Here is a 13,610-nt window from a genome sequence, read left to right as displayed (position 1 = left end):
AGGAAGAAGATCATGAACCTCAACTACGGATTGTGTTGGAGACAATGAGGTCTCATAAAGTTGTACGCAAAAATGAAGAAGTGTGCATTCTTCAAACGTCAGATTGAATATCTAGGATTCATAATATCATCAAAAGGAATATCAGTAGATCCAGCCAAAGTCAGAGATGTGCTTGAATGGCCAATACCAGTATCTGTCAAAGAGATACGTAGTTTTCTTGGCTTGACAGGATGGTATAGGATCTTTATCAAAAACTATGCCTTGATTGCAGCACCTTTGACAAAATTATTGAAGAAGCAAACGCCTATTACATGGTCAACTCCCGAGCAAAATAGTTTCGACCAATTGAAGCAATGTTTGGTATCAGCACCTATTCTGAGACTTCCTGATCTCAGTAAGGAGTTCGAGGTAGTAACTGATGCTAGCATTCTTGCCTTGGGGTGTGTTCTTATGCAGAAAGGTCATCCAATAGCATATTCTTCAAGGAAATTGAAGAGTCACGAAAAGAATTATGCCACTCATGATCTGGAGTTATTAGCTGTCATCCATGCTCTAAAGCTTTGGAGACACTACCTGTTGGGAAATAAGTTCACTCTAGTAACCGATCATAAGAGTCTCAAATGGATTTTTACCCAGAACGAGCTCAACATGAGGCAACGTCGATGGATTGAAGTATTGGAGGAATATGATTTTGAAATCAAGTATCGGCCAGGAAAGGAGAATGTGGTTGCCGATGCACTCAGTCGCAAGGCATTCCTAAACTCCCTAATCTTGCAGAATCCATCAACGGCCAGATCTCTGGCTACAAAGGTATCTATGCCAAGCAACCCTATACTCGAACTAGCTAGAGAGGAAGCATGCCATGACTTAGCTTACCAAGCAATGATAAAAGAAATATCTGCCAAGGATCAGAATCCGAAGTTGCAAGCAAAGTATCATGAATTTTCTATTGACAATGGACTTATTTACTATAGAACAAGGCTATGTATACCAGCAAGCCAGTCACTTAAGCAGAAGATATTGTGGGAAGCTCATGATTCCCCTTTCGCCGGACATCCTGGCTATGCAAAAACTCTTAATGCAGTCAGGAAGAGCTATTATTGGGAGAGGCTCAAAGGTGACGTCCTCAAATATGTCACCGAATGTTTGTCTTGCCAACATATCAAGGCTGAACATGTCATGATGCCAGGAAAATTACAACCACTTGACATTCCCCAAATGAAATGGGAATTCATCAGTATGGATTTTGTGGTGGCCTTACCCCAAGTCCAAGGAGGATACAACTCCATTATGGTTGTAGTTGACATGCTTACTAAGGTTGCACACCTGATTCCAGTAAAGACAAACTATAAAGCCTCCGATATTGCAAGAGTGTTTATCAAAGAAATATTCAAGCTACATGGGTTACCTAGAAGGATCATTAGCGATCGAGATTCTCTTTTCACTTCTCACTTCTGGAGAGCTATCTTTGAAGCTATTGGGACTCAACTCTGTTTTAGCACTGCCTACCATCCCCAAACAGATGGACAAACAGAGCGAGTAAATCAAATCATTGAGGATATGCTTAGGGCTTACTGCTGTCGAGAGCCAAAGAGATGGATTCAATATTTGCCGTTAGTAGAATTTGCTTACAATGCTTCTTACCAGTAGAGCATTCAAATGACTCCTTCTCAGGCATTGTATGGTCATGATTGTCGAAGTCCCCTAAATTTTTCAAATCCTACCCTGAGAGTGGAAGCTTCAAGACAAATGTTGGAGGACATGGATGACCAAATAAGGTCAATAAGACAAGACATACAAGCAGCCAAAGATAGACAAAAAGCATATGTGGATTTGAAACGCCAAGAGAGGATCTTCGGAGAAGGAGACATGGTCTTCATTCGTGTACGCCCCAAGAGGAGCTCTTTATCTCTAGGAAAATGCAAGAAGCTAAGTCCAAGGTATTGCGGGCCGTATAAAATCCTCAAATGCCTAGGGCCCAATGCTTATAAATTGCAACTTCCTGATAACCTAAAAGTTCACAATGTATTCCATATTAGTCTCTTAAAAAAGTATGTACCCAACCCAAATCATGTACTTCATGACCAACAAATTGTAATGCCTAGTCAAGGAATCCTTGAACTAAGGCCGGAAAAGATTTTAGATGTCAGGGAGAGACAGTTGAGATCTAGAACCTTGAGAGAATGCCTCGTCCAGTGGAAAGATTACCCCGAAGAGGATGCTACCTGGATGGATGAAAGCTCTCTCAATCTTCAATATCCCCAGTTTATCTCGAGATGAGGACATCTCGATTCTTCTAAGGGGGAGAGAATGTAATATTTCCGCACACTCCGTACCGTAAATATTAACTGTCCGCACGCGGTGTAAGCCCTGTGCAAAGGTATTCCCTACTTCGCAAGTTATTAGTAACTTAAACCATACCATTCACGAGGTCTCCACGTCGATAATTAAAAGCCGGGGTTGAAGACCGTATAACCGCAAGGGAACGACCGCTTGGGAAGGGCAATAGGATAAATTAAGGCAAATTTTTTTTACTATTATCCCTTCCCCCAGCCGATGCATGGCTGGAGGAGAGGGAGTGTGGAGGGGGGATGGCCAAGTGAGGGACTGCATGAGGGGAGTCCTCCACGTGTGTGGAGGCCCTCTTCCCCACCCCCATGCCTATATAAACACCCCCATCAAGGGGGTGTGCTAGAGGGAGAGAGAGGGAGAAGCTGTGGGAGGGAGAGAGCTAGAGGAGGAAGAGGTCGCCGTGCCGACGTGAAGGGAGGAAGGGCCGCCATCGTTCAGGAGCCGCCGCGCTGCCGCCAGCTGCCATAGCCACCGCCAGTCCAGTCCGCCAGTCGCTGCCGCCCTGTCCGCTGGCCAGCTCAGGCTGCCCCGCCACGTGGATCACGACCCCCCCCCCCCCCACGTGTTTCTGTTGAAGCTACAGAAGCTTCTAAGGAGGGGGCCTCCTTAAGGTCCCTTCCCACCACATTACTAAGAAGACCTCTTCATACCCTTCCCGGGACTTTGAAGAGGGGACGGTGAAGCCATAAAGACCCCTGCAAGACCCATTGAAAAGGCTATCGCAAGAAGATTTTAAAGCCGCAAGCCGTCCGAGATTAAATTCCGTGCCGATTCGAGTTTTCTTGAAAAGACTCCTAAAGCCTCTGCCGCAAGCACCATCCCGAAAAGGAAATCTCCCGCATACAAGGATAAAGGCAGAGGTCGGAAGGCCGCATTCCGAGGGCCGTCACTCCGTAGACCACAAAGGCAAATCGGAAGTCGAATTTACGACTACGATGGCCCCAAAAAGATCACAAGGTGCGACCGCGGAAGGCTCATCTCCGAATGTACAAGTGGACATCTCCCCGAGCCCACAAGTCCAGGTTCTTTCGAGTTATTCTCGCATGATTAGACGCGCTTAGCTCATAGAGGAAATTGCATTTTTACGTTTAATTTTAATGCATACGGAAATTGAAAAGAAATATATGTGACAAAGCATCTCCTGAAACATTAGGTAAGATTGAAATATGTCGTGAATTTGAACGAGTAGAAGGCTAGTTGCATGTAGTTCTGGTACCTTATCAAGGTAATGAGTCTAAACTTAGGCAAAGAAATGGAATTTATAAGTACATTATCTTCCGTCCTAGACATGGTAGAAATAAGCATGTGCCGCACATTAGGCAGCATACTTCTCGTAATGATTTCATAGGAAAAGGTTAGCACCTTAAGGTATCATCCGGAAAGAAATAATAGAGTACTAAAGTGAACGTATGGACTTGCAAATAACTTGTAAGATGGAATAAATTAACACTAGTTTTGTATGAGTTTCATTGACTACTTCGTAGCTAGGAGAATGTTGTGTATTGCGTAGTCGTCATGTGAAAAATGTCATTCATTAAGAGCCGCAATTAGGAGTCACAGCATAAGATGCCAAAGTGTAGACAACAAGGTTGTAGGTACGACTATTGATGTAAGACCTAGTAGGTCCTAGGCAAAGTTAGTAGCCAGATTATCGTGCACCAAAGAAAGATAAAGTTATCATGGGCCATGTGATGCGTAAAGGCAATAAACCGCATGTTTACGCGAATTGGTGGAGTTATAACTATTGTCCTCCGTTAGATTTAGTTTATTACCTTTAGAAGGATCATCCTTGTCGCAAGACAAGCATAATTGAATTGACTAAGTAATCTAAACCACAAGGATTCGTATGGACATGATTGAGTCGATATGATAGGAATTCTAAGTGTTAACTAGGGTTTAGTGCAATTCGACCTAGCTTTAGACAAAAACCGTGATTCTAAAGATCCTACACATGTTCACAAAATGTCGAAGCAATGGGATGTTCATGCATGAAATGATCTAAGGTTTTATCCTAAGGATCATGACGAAACTCCGACGGAGTTGCATAGTTCTAGAACCATGGGCCAACATAACTAGGAATGGTTTGGAGGATACCCTAAAACCCTGTTACTCGGCTGGAGGTAAATTCCGTGACCGGAAAACGCTAAACAATGGGTAGAATAATCCCGTGGAATAGATGCAATACATGTGCAAAAAGCTGCAACTTTGTATAGACTTGAGATTTGCCCACAAGAGAGTTTTGTCATCTCTCGAAATGAGGTTGGCAAGTTATTGAAAGAGTTTAACTTATAAGAGGATGAGTAATCATCCTGTTACTCACTTTTCTTGGGGGATAATTGCCAAGGAAAAGGAAAGTTAGGTATTTGCCTTGAAGCAAATGACCAGACAATAAACTAAAGCGACATGGTCGCTGGAATCTACCACAACAAGACCTAAAGTATTGGTAGGGTATGACCCTAACCCAAGAATGATAGGAATCTTGCCAAGTTGCAATTGATTCCGGATCGAATGCGGGTTGCATTCGGAGAAAAGGAGTCACTCCTTAACAGTTGCCAGCAAACGACCATTGAAATTGATTGTGCTTGTAACAGTTTAGAAAGGACTGTTTGCATTGTTTGCTTAATGAACTAAAGGATGAAAATACATCTAAATACTTCAGGTTGAAGGCCTGAAGGGAGAGGCAGCTTCAGTTACCCCCGACTGCCTGCCTAACCCTAACCAAGGGGGTTGTTAGCCGCGCCGGGAACGTGGACCGAACCCGCCGTGAGAGGTCTCTCCGTTGAGTTCTACTTGGAGCAGGAGGACGCTTGGGTGCCAGGGGGGGCTCTGGCTGTAAATCCCTCGCCTTCCGGGCCCTGCACAAGAGGCTAACGTGACTCGGGATTGGATCTCGAGGCCCGCATACTAGTCTACGGGCGGAAACTTGGATTAGTGATCCCTGGTGGATTACTGGATAGCCTTCGGGCGGATTATGAATACGCCTACAGGCGGGAACTCCTTGTATTTCAAAGATAAAAGGATAAAATGATAACAAAGAAGTTGTTTGACATTGTTTTCTTTATGTCCTGTGATAAGATTACGTGAAGGAACCAGTGCATAACAGGGTTAATCAAAGAAGCTGTTTGTATATGTCAAACTAATGTGGTAGGTAATTACATAACTAAAACAAACCGAGGAAAGTGCGGAGGATGGACCATGGGTCCGTCCTATGGACGGGTGGTCCCGGTTAGCCGGGAACTTTTCTCAAAGTCTTCAGCGAACAGAGGATGATCGTCATCACCGAAACAAGTAACGAGAACGATGACTTAGAATTAACTATTACCCGATTCGCGCTGTTTTAGGGGAACGGAATGGGACTATGCCTTGTGGCAGAGAGGTCGAGCCTTGCATCCCTCTCGTTTCCCATTCTCCTTGAACCAAGTGCAGCTTGAATCCGCTTCAGACCGGGCGTTTCTACGTAAAGTAGTTCGATCGGGGCTGACGCTAGTTGCTGCTAGCTAATGACCAAACAGGAAAACCCAAATTCAGGTCGATCCTAAGTGGGAACGGCCAGGATACTTCCGCTACGTGGCAGACGCGGGAAGACCTAGATCGCAAGTCTCGTAACATTCCATGGGAGTGCCGGGCGGAGCTTTCTAGACATCCTTCCCGATGGACTGCTAAGACGTGTCCGGAATGATTCTAGCGGACACGTTACAGTTGGTATCAGAGCAAACCAACAAAGGACTTGTTTTTAGGAAATTTTAATAAGAAGAAGTAAAGCGAATGTTGTGTCCCAAACATTTCCTTACTTTGATTGCTGTCTTCCAGAATTACGAAGCATGGAACAAGTTCTTAGTGTTCCAAGTCATGTTTATGACCGCGATACATTCCACGGATTATCGACAGAGGGTTGAGATGATGAACATCCTAGACCGCATTTACAATCCATCGCCTGTGTACATGGAACAGAGATGGATGGGTGTTTCAGGGATCTATTACATAACTGCCTATCGACCTGCGTACCTTCAAATTAACTTGAAGAGAATCAAGTGGATGGAGGACTTGAAGATCGTAAAGTTGTTCATCTTTGTTGAGGCTCACGCAAACGCGACCCTACAAGTTGAAGGTCGAAGGGTTAACCAGAATAAGTATGTGTACGGAGAAGTGATTCAAAGAATCTCTGCCGACCGAATCAAGGTTTTGGGACGTCATGAGAAGAAGGGATATCAAAGGAAAAGATACCCTAATCTTCCAATGAACTATCGATTCCTGAAAATCGATGACCCCAATCCGTACTACTACTCAGTTCCTGTAGCTGAATGCAATAATATCTTATTCTCCTCGAATTAATGTATTAACTTGTTCCATCGCCCCAAGAAATAATTGTAAGGGCTATGCTGATATGAATGGAATAAAACTTTTCCCCGATTGTCTTGACTATGAAGTAAAGTGAATTGGTCACTTGGCTGATGGAATACATGGACGTAGTTTCTGAAGAGTTAACAGAACTTCCGCTTCAAAGAGAAGTAGATCATGAGATCAAGCCAGCAATAGGAGCTGTGCCAATTGTGAAGAGAACCTATAGAATGTCTATATCGGAAGCAATTAAGTTGAAGGAACAACTCAAGCAGCTATTAAACCAAGGCTACAGCGGGCCTAACAATTCACCATGGGGAGCTCCAGTACTATTCCAGAAAAAGGAAGATGGGACACTTCGACTATGTATTAATTACCGTGGGTTGAATCAATCAACAGTCAAGAACAAATATCATATTCCTAGAATAGATGAGCTTTTTGATCGCCTTCAAGATGCAAAGATCTTTTCCAAAATTGATCTCAGGTCAAGTTACTATCAAATCAGGATCAAGGATGAGGATATTCCTAAAACGGCCTTCAATACAAGATATGGGCACTTTGAATTCTTGGTTATGTCATTCGGCCTTACAAATGCACCTGCCACTTTCAATAGATTAATGCAGGATATTTTAGGCCATATCTTGATGATTTTGTGCTTGTCTTCTTTGACGACATTTTAGTCTATTCTAAACAGGAAGAAGATCATGAACCTCAACTACGGATTGTGTTGGAGACAATGAGGTCTCATAAAGTTGTACGCAAAAATGAAGAAGTGTGCATTCTTCAAACGTCAGATTGAATATCTAGGATTCATAGTATCATCAAAAGGAATATCAGTAGATCCAGCCAAAGTCAGAGATGTGCTTGAATGGCCAATACCAGTATCTGTCAAAGAGATACGTAGTTTTCTTGGCTTGACAGGATGGTATAGGATCTTTATCAAAAACTATGCCTTGATTGCAGCACCTTTGACAAAATTATTGAAGAAGCAAACGCCTATTACATGGTCAACTCCCGAGCAAAATAGTTTCGACCAATTGAAGCAATGTTTGGTATCAGCACCTATTCTGAGACTTCCTGATCTCAGTAAGGAGTTCGAGGTAGTAACTGATGCTAGCATTCTTGCCTTGGGGTGTGTTCTTATGCAGAAAGGTCATCCAATAGCATATTCTTCAAGGAAATTGAAGAGTCACGAAAAGAATTATGCCACTCATGATCTGGAGTTATTAGCTGTCATCCATGCTCTAAAGCTTTGGAGACACTACCTGTTGGGAAATAAGTTCACTCTAGTAACCGATCATAAGAGTCTCAAATGGATTTTTACCCAGAACGAGCTCAACATGAGGCAACGTCGATGGATTGAAGTATTGGAGGAATATGATTTTGAAATCAAGTATCGGCCAGGAAAGGAGAATGTGGTTGCCGATGCACTCAGTCGCAAGGCATTCCTAAACTCCCTAATCTTGCAGAATCCATCAACGGCCAGATCTCTGGCTACAAAGGTATCTATGCCAAGCAACCCTATACTCGAACTAGCTAGAGAGGAAGCATGCCATGACTTAGCTTACCAAGCAATGATAAAAGAAATATCTGCCAAGGATCAGAATCCGAAGTTGCAAGCAAAGTATCATGAATTTTCTATTGACAATGGACTTATTTACTATAGAACAAGGCTATGTATACCAGCAAGCCAGTCACTTAAGCAGAAGATATTGTGGGAAGCTCATGATTCCCCTTTCGCCGGACATCCTGGCTATGCAAAAACTCTTAATGCAGTCAGGAAGAGCTATTATTGGGAGAGGCTCAAAGGTGACGTCCTCAAATATGTCACCGAATGTTTGTCTTGCCAACATATCAAGGCTGAACATGTCATGATGCCAGGAAAATTACAACCACTTGACATTCCCCAAATGAAATGGGAATTCATCAGTATGGATTTTGTGGTGGCCTTACCCCAAGTCCAAGGAGGATACAACTCCATTATGGTTGTAGTTGACATGCTTACTAAGGTTGCACACCTGATTCCAGTAAAGACAAACTATAAAGCCTCCGATATTGCAAGAGTGTTTATCAAAGAAATATTCAAGCTACATGGGTTACCTAGAAGGATCATTAGCGATCGAGATTCTCTTTTCACTTCTCACTTCTGGAGAGCTATCTTTGAAGCTATTGGGACTCAACTCTGTTTTAGCACTGCCTACCATCCCCAAACAGATGGACAAACAGAGCGAGTAAATCAAATCATTGAGGATATGCTTAGGGCTTACTGCTGTCGAGAGCCAAAGAGATGGATTCAATATTTGCCGTTAGTAGAATTTGCTTACAATGCTTCTTACCAGTAGAGCATTCAAATGACTCCTTCTCAGGCATTGTATGGTCATGATTGTCGAAGTCCCCTAAATTTTTCAAATCCTACCCTGAGAGTGGAAGCTTCAAGACAAATGTTGGAGGACATGGATGACCAAATAAGGTCAATAAGACAAGACATACAAGCAGCCAAAGATAGACAAAAAGCATATGTGGATTTGAAACGCCAAGAGAGGATCTTCGGAGAAGGAGACATGGTCTTCATTCGTGTACGCCCCAAGAGGAGCTCTTTATCTCTAGGAAAATGCAAGAAGCTAAGTCCAAGGTATTGCGGGCCGTATAAAATCCTCAAATGCCTAGGGCCCAATGCTTATAAATTGCAACTTCCTGATAACCTAAAAGTTCACAATGTATTCCATATTAGTCTCTTAAAAAAGTATGTACCCAACCCAAATCATGTACTTCATGACCAACAAATTGTAATGCCTAGTCAAGGAATCCTTGAACTAAGGCCGGAAAAGATTTTAGATGTCAGGGAGAGACAGTTGAGATCTAGAACCTTGAGAGAATGCCTCGTCCAGTGGAAAGATTACCCCGAAGAGGATGCTACCTGGATGGATGAAAGCTCTCTCAATCTTCAATATCCCCAGTTTATCTCGAGATGAGGACATCTCGATTCTTCTAAGGGGGAGAGAATGTAATATTTCCGCACACTCCGTACCGTAAATATTAACTGTCCGCACGCGGTGTAAGCCCTGTGCAAAGGTATTCCCTACTTCGCAAGTTATTAGTAACTTAAACCATACCATTCACGAGGTCTCCACGTCGATAATTAAAAGCCGGGGTTGAAGACCGTATAACCGCAAGGGAACGACCGCTTGGGAAGGGCAATAGGATAAATTAAGGCAAATTTTTTTTACTATTATCCCTTCCCCCAGCCGATGCATGGCTGGAGGAGAGGGAGTGTGGAGGGGGGATGGCCAAGTGAGGGACTGCATGAGGGGAGTCCTCCACGTGTGTGGAGGCCCTCTTCCCCACCCCCATGCCTATATAAACACCCCCATCAAGGGGGTGTGCTAGAGGGAGAGAGAGGGAGAAGCTGTGGGAGGGAGAGAGCTAGAGGAGGAAGAGGTCGCCGTGCCGACGTGAAGGGAGGAAGGGCCGCCATCGTTCAGGAGCCGCCGCGCTGCCGCCAGCTGCCATAGCCACCGCCAGTCCAGTCCGCCAGTCGCTGCCGCCCTGTCCGCTGGCCAGCTCAGGCTGCCCCGCCACGTGGATCACGACCCCCCCCCCCCCCCACGTGTTTCTGTTGAAGCTACAGAAGCTTCTAAGGAGGGGGCCTCCTTAAGGTCCCTTCCCACCACATTACTAAGAAGACCTCTTCATACCCTTCCCGGGACTTTGAAGAGGGGACGGTGAAGCCATAAAGACCCCTGCAAGACCCATTGAAAAGGCTATCGCAAGAAGATTTTAAAGCCGCAAGCCGTCCGAGATTAAATTCCGTGCCGATTCGAGTTTTCTTGAAAAGACTCCTAAAGCCTCTGCCGCAAGCACCATCCCGAAAAGGAAATCTCCCGCATACAAGGATAAAGGCAGAGGTCGGAAGGCCGCATTCCGAGGGCCGTCACTCCGTAGACCACAAAGGCAAATCGGAAGTCGAATTTACGACTACGATGGCCCCAAAAAGATCACAAGGTGCGACCGCGGAAGGCTCATCTCCGAATGTACAAGTGGACATCTCCCCGAGCCCACAAGTCCAGGTTCTTTCGAGTTATTCTCGCATGATTAGACGCGCTTAGCTCATAGAGGAAATTGCATTTTTACGTTTAATTTTAATGCATACGGAAATTGAAAAGAAATATATGTGACAAAGCATCTCCTGAAACATTAGGTAAGATTGAAATATGTCGTGAATTTGAACGAGTAGAAGGCTAGTTGCATGTAGTTCTGGTACCTTATCAAGGTAATGAGTCTAAACTTAGGCAAAGAAATGGAATTTATAAGTACATTATCTTCCGTCCTAGACATGGTAGAAATAAGCATGTGCCGCACATTAGGCAGCATACTTCTCGTAATGATTTCATAGGAAAAGGTTAGCACCTTAAGGTATCATCCGGAAAGAAATAATAGAGTACTAAAGTGAACGTATGGACTTGCAAATAACTTGTAAGATGGAATAAATTAACACTAGTTTTGTATGAGTTTCATTGACTACTTCGTAGCTAGGAGAATGTTGTGTATTGCGTAGTCGTCATGTGAAAAATGTCATTCATTAAGAGCCGCAATTAGGAGTCACAGCATAAGATGCCAAAGTGTAGACAACAAGGTTGTAGGTACGACTATTGATGTAAGACCTAGTAGGTCCTAGGCAAAGTTAGTAGCCAGATTATCGTGCACCAAAGAAAGATAAAGTTATCATGGGCCATGTGATGCGTAAAGGCAATAAACCGCATGTTTACGCGAATTGGTGGAGTTATAACTATTGTCCTCCGTTAGATTTAGTTTATTACCTTTAGAAGGATCATCCTTGTCGCAAGACAAGCATAATTGAATTGACTAAGTAATCTAAACCACAAGGATTCGTATGGACATGATTGAGTCGATATGATAGGAATTCTAAGTGTTAACTAGGGTTTAGTGCAATTCGACCTAGCTTTAGACAAAAACCGTGATTCTAAAGATCCTACACATGTTCACAAAATGTCGAAGCAATGGGATGTTCATGCATGAAATGATCTAAGGTTTTATCCTAAGGATCATGACGAAACTCCGACGGAGTTGCATAGTTCTAGAACCATGGGCCAACATAACTAGGAATGGTTTGGAGGATACCCTAAAACCCTGTTACTCGGCTGGAGGTAAATTCCGTGACCGGAAAACGCTAAACAATGGGTAGAATAATCCCGTGGAATAGATGCAATACATGTGCAAAAAGCTGCAACTTTGTATAGACTTGAGATTTGCCCACAAGAGAGTTTTGTCATCTCTCGAAATGAGGTTGGCAAGTTATTGAAAGAGTTTAACTTATAAGAGGATGAGTAATCATCCTGTTACTCACTTTTCTTGGGGGATAATTGCCAAGGAAAAGGAAAGTTAGGTATTTGCCTTGAAGCAAATGACCAGACAATAAACTAAAGCGACATGGTCGCTGGAATCTACCACAACAAGACCTAAAGTATTGGTAGGGTATGACCCTAACCCAAGAATGATAGGAATCTTGCCAAGTTGCAATTGATTCCGGATCGAATGCGGGTTGCATTCGGAGAAAAGGAGTCACTCCTTAACAGTTGCCAGCAAACGACCATTGAAATTGATTGTGCTTGTAACAGTTTAGAAAGGACTGTTTGCATTGTTTGCTTAATGAACTAAAGGATGAAAATACATCTAAATACTTCAGGTTGAAGGCCTGAAGGGAGAGGCAGCTTCAGTTACCCCCGACTGCCTGCCTAACCCTAACCAAGGGGGTTGTTAGCCGCGCCGGGAACGTGGACCGAACCCGCCGTGAGAGGTCTCTCCGTTGAGTTCTACTTGGAGCAGGAGGATGCTTGGGTGCCAGGGGGGGCTCTGGCTGTAAATCCCTCGCCTTCCGGGCCCTGCACAAGAGGCTAACGTGACTCGGGATTGGATCTCGAGGCCCGCATACTAGTCTACGGGCGGAAACTTGGATTAGTGATCCCTGGTGGATTACTGGATAGCCTTCGGGCGGATTATGAATACGCCTACAGGCGGGAACTCCTTGTATTTCAAAGATAAAAGGATAAAATGATAACAAAGAAGTTGTTTGACATTGTTTTCTTTATGTCCTGTGATAAGATTACGTGAAGGAACCAGTGCATAACAGGGTTAATCAAAGAAGCTGTTTGTATATGTCAAACTAATGTGGTAGGTAATTACATAACTAAAACAAACCGAGGAAAGTGCGGAGGATGGACCATGGGTCCGTCCTATGGACGGGTGGTCCCGGTTAGCCGGGAACTTTTCTCAAAGTCTTCAGCGAACAGAGGATGATCGTCATCACCGAAACAAGTAACGAGAACGATGACTTAGAATTAACTATTACCCGATTCGCGCTGTTTTAGGGGAACGGAATGGGACTATGCCTTGTGGCAGAGAGGTCGAGCCTTGCATCCCTCTCGTTTCCCATTCTCCTTGAACCAAGTGCAGCTTGAATCCGCTTCAGACCGGGCGTTTCTATGTAAAGTAGTTCGATCGGGGCTGACGCTAGTTGCTGCTAGCTAATGACCAAACAGGAAAACCCAAATTCAGGTCGATCCTAAGTGGGAACGGCCAGGATACTTCCGCTACGTGGCAGACGCGGGAAGACCTAGATCGCAAGTCCCGTAACATTCCATGGGAGTGCCGGGCGGAGCTTTCTAGACATCCTTCCCGATGGACTGCTAAGACGTGTCCGGAATGATTCTAGCGGACACGTTACAAATGGCTCTAGTATAAATACTATGTTTCCACTTACATGTTTCCATTTATAAGTAGTTTTAATCACTCAATATTTACTAGCCTTAGATGGCTCACAATGGATTAGTGGACCAACATGGTTACCATTGATTGGAAATCTTAGATTAAAATGATGTGAAAGATCATCCTTTTAATTCTGT

The sequence above is a fragment of the Lygodium microphyllum genome, chromosome 8, assembly GCF_053477565.2.
Source record: "Lygodium microphyllum isolate KBCC chromosome 8, Lygodium_microphyllum_v1.1.10, whole genome shotgun sequence".
Taxonomy (NCBI): Eukaryota; Viridiplantae; Streptophyta; class Polypodiopsida; order Schizaeales; family Lygodiaceae; genus Lygodium; species Lygodium microphyllum.
The sequence above is the reverse complement of the archived record's forward strand: the minus strand, read 5'-3'. Positions refer to the sequence as shown.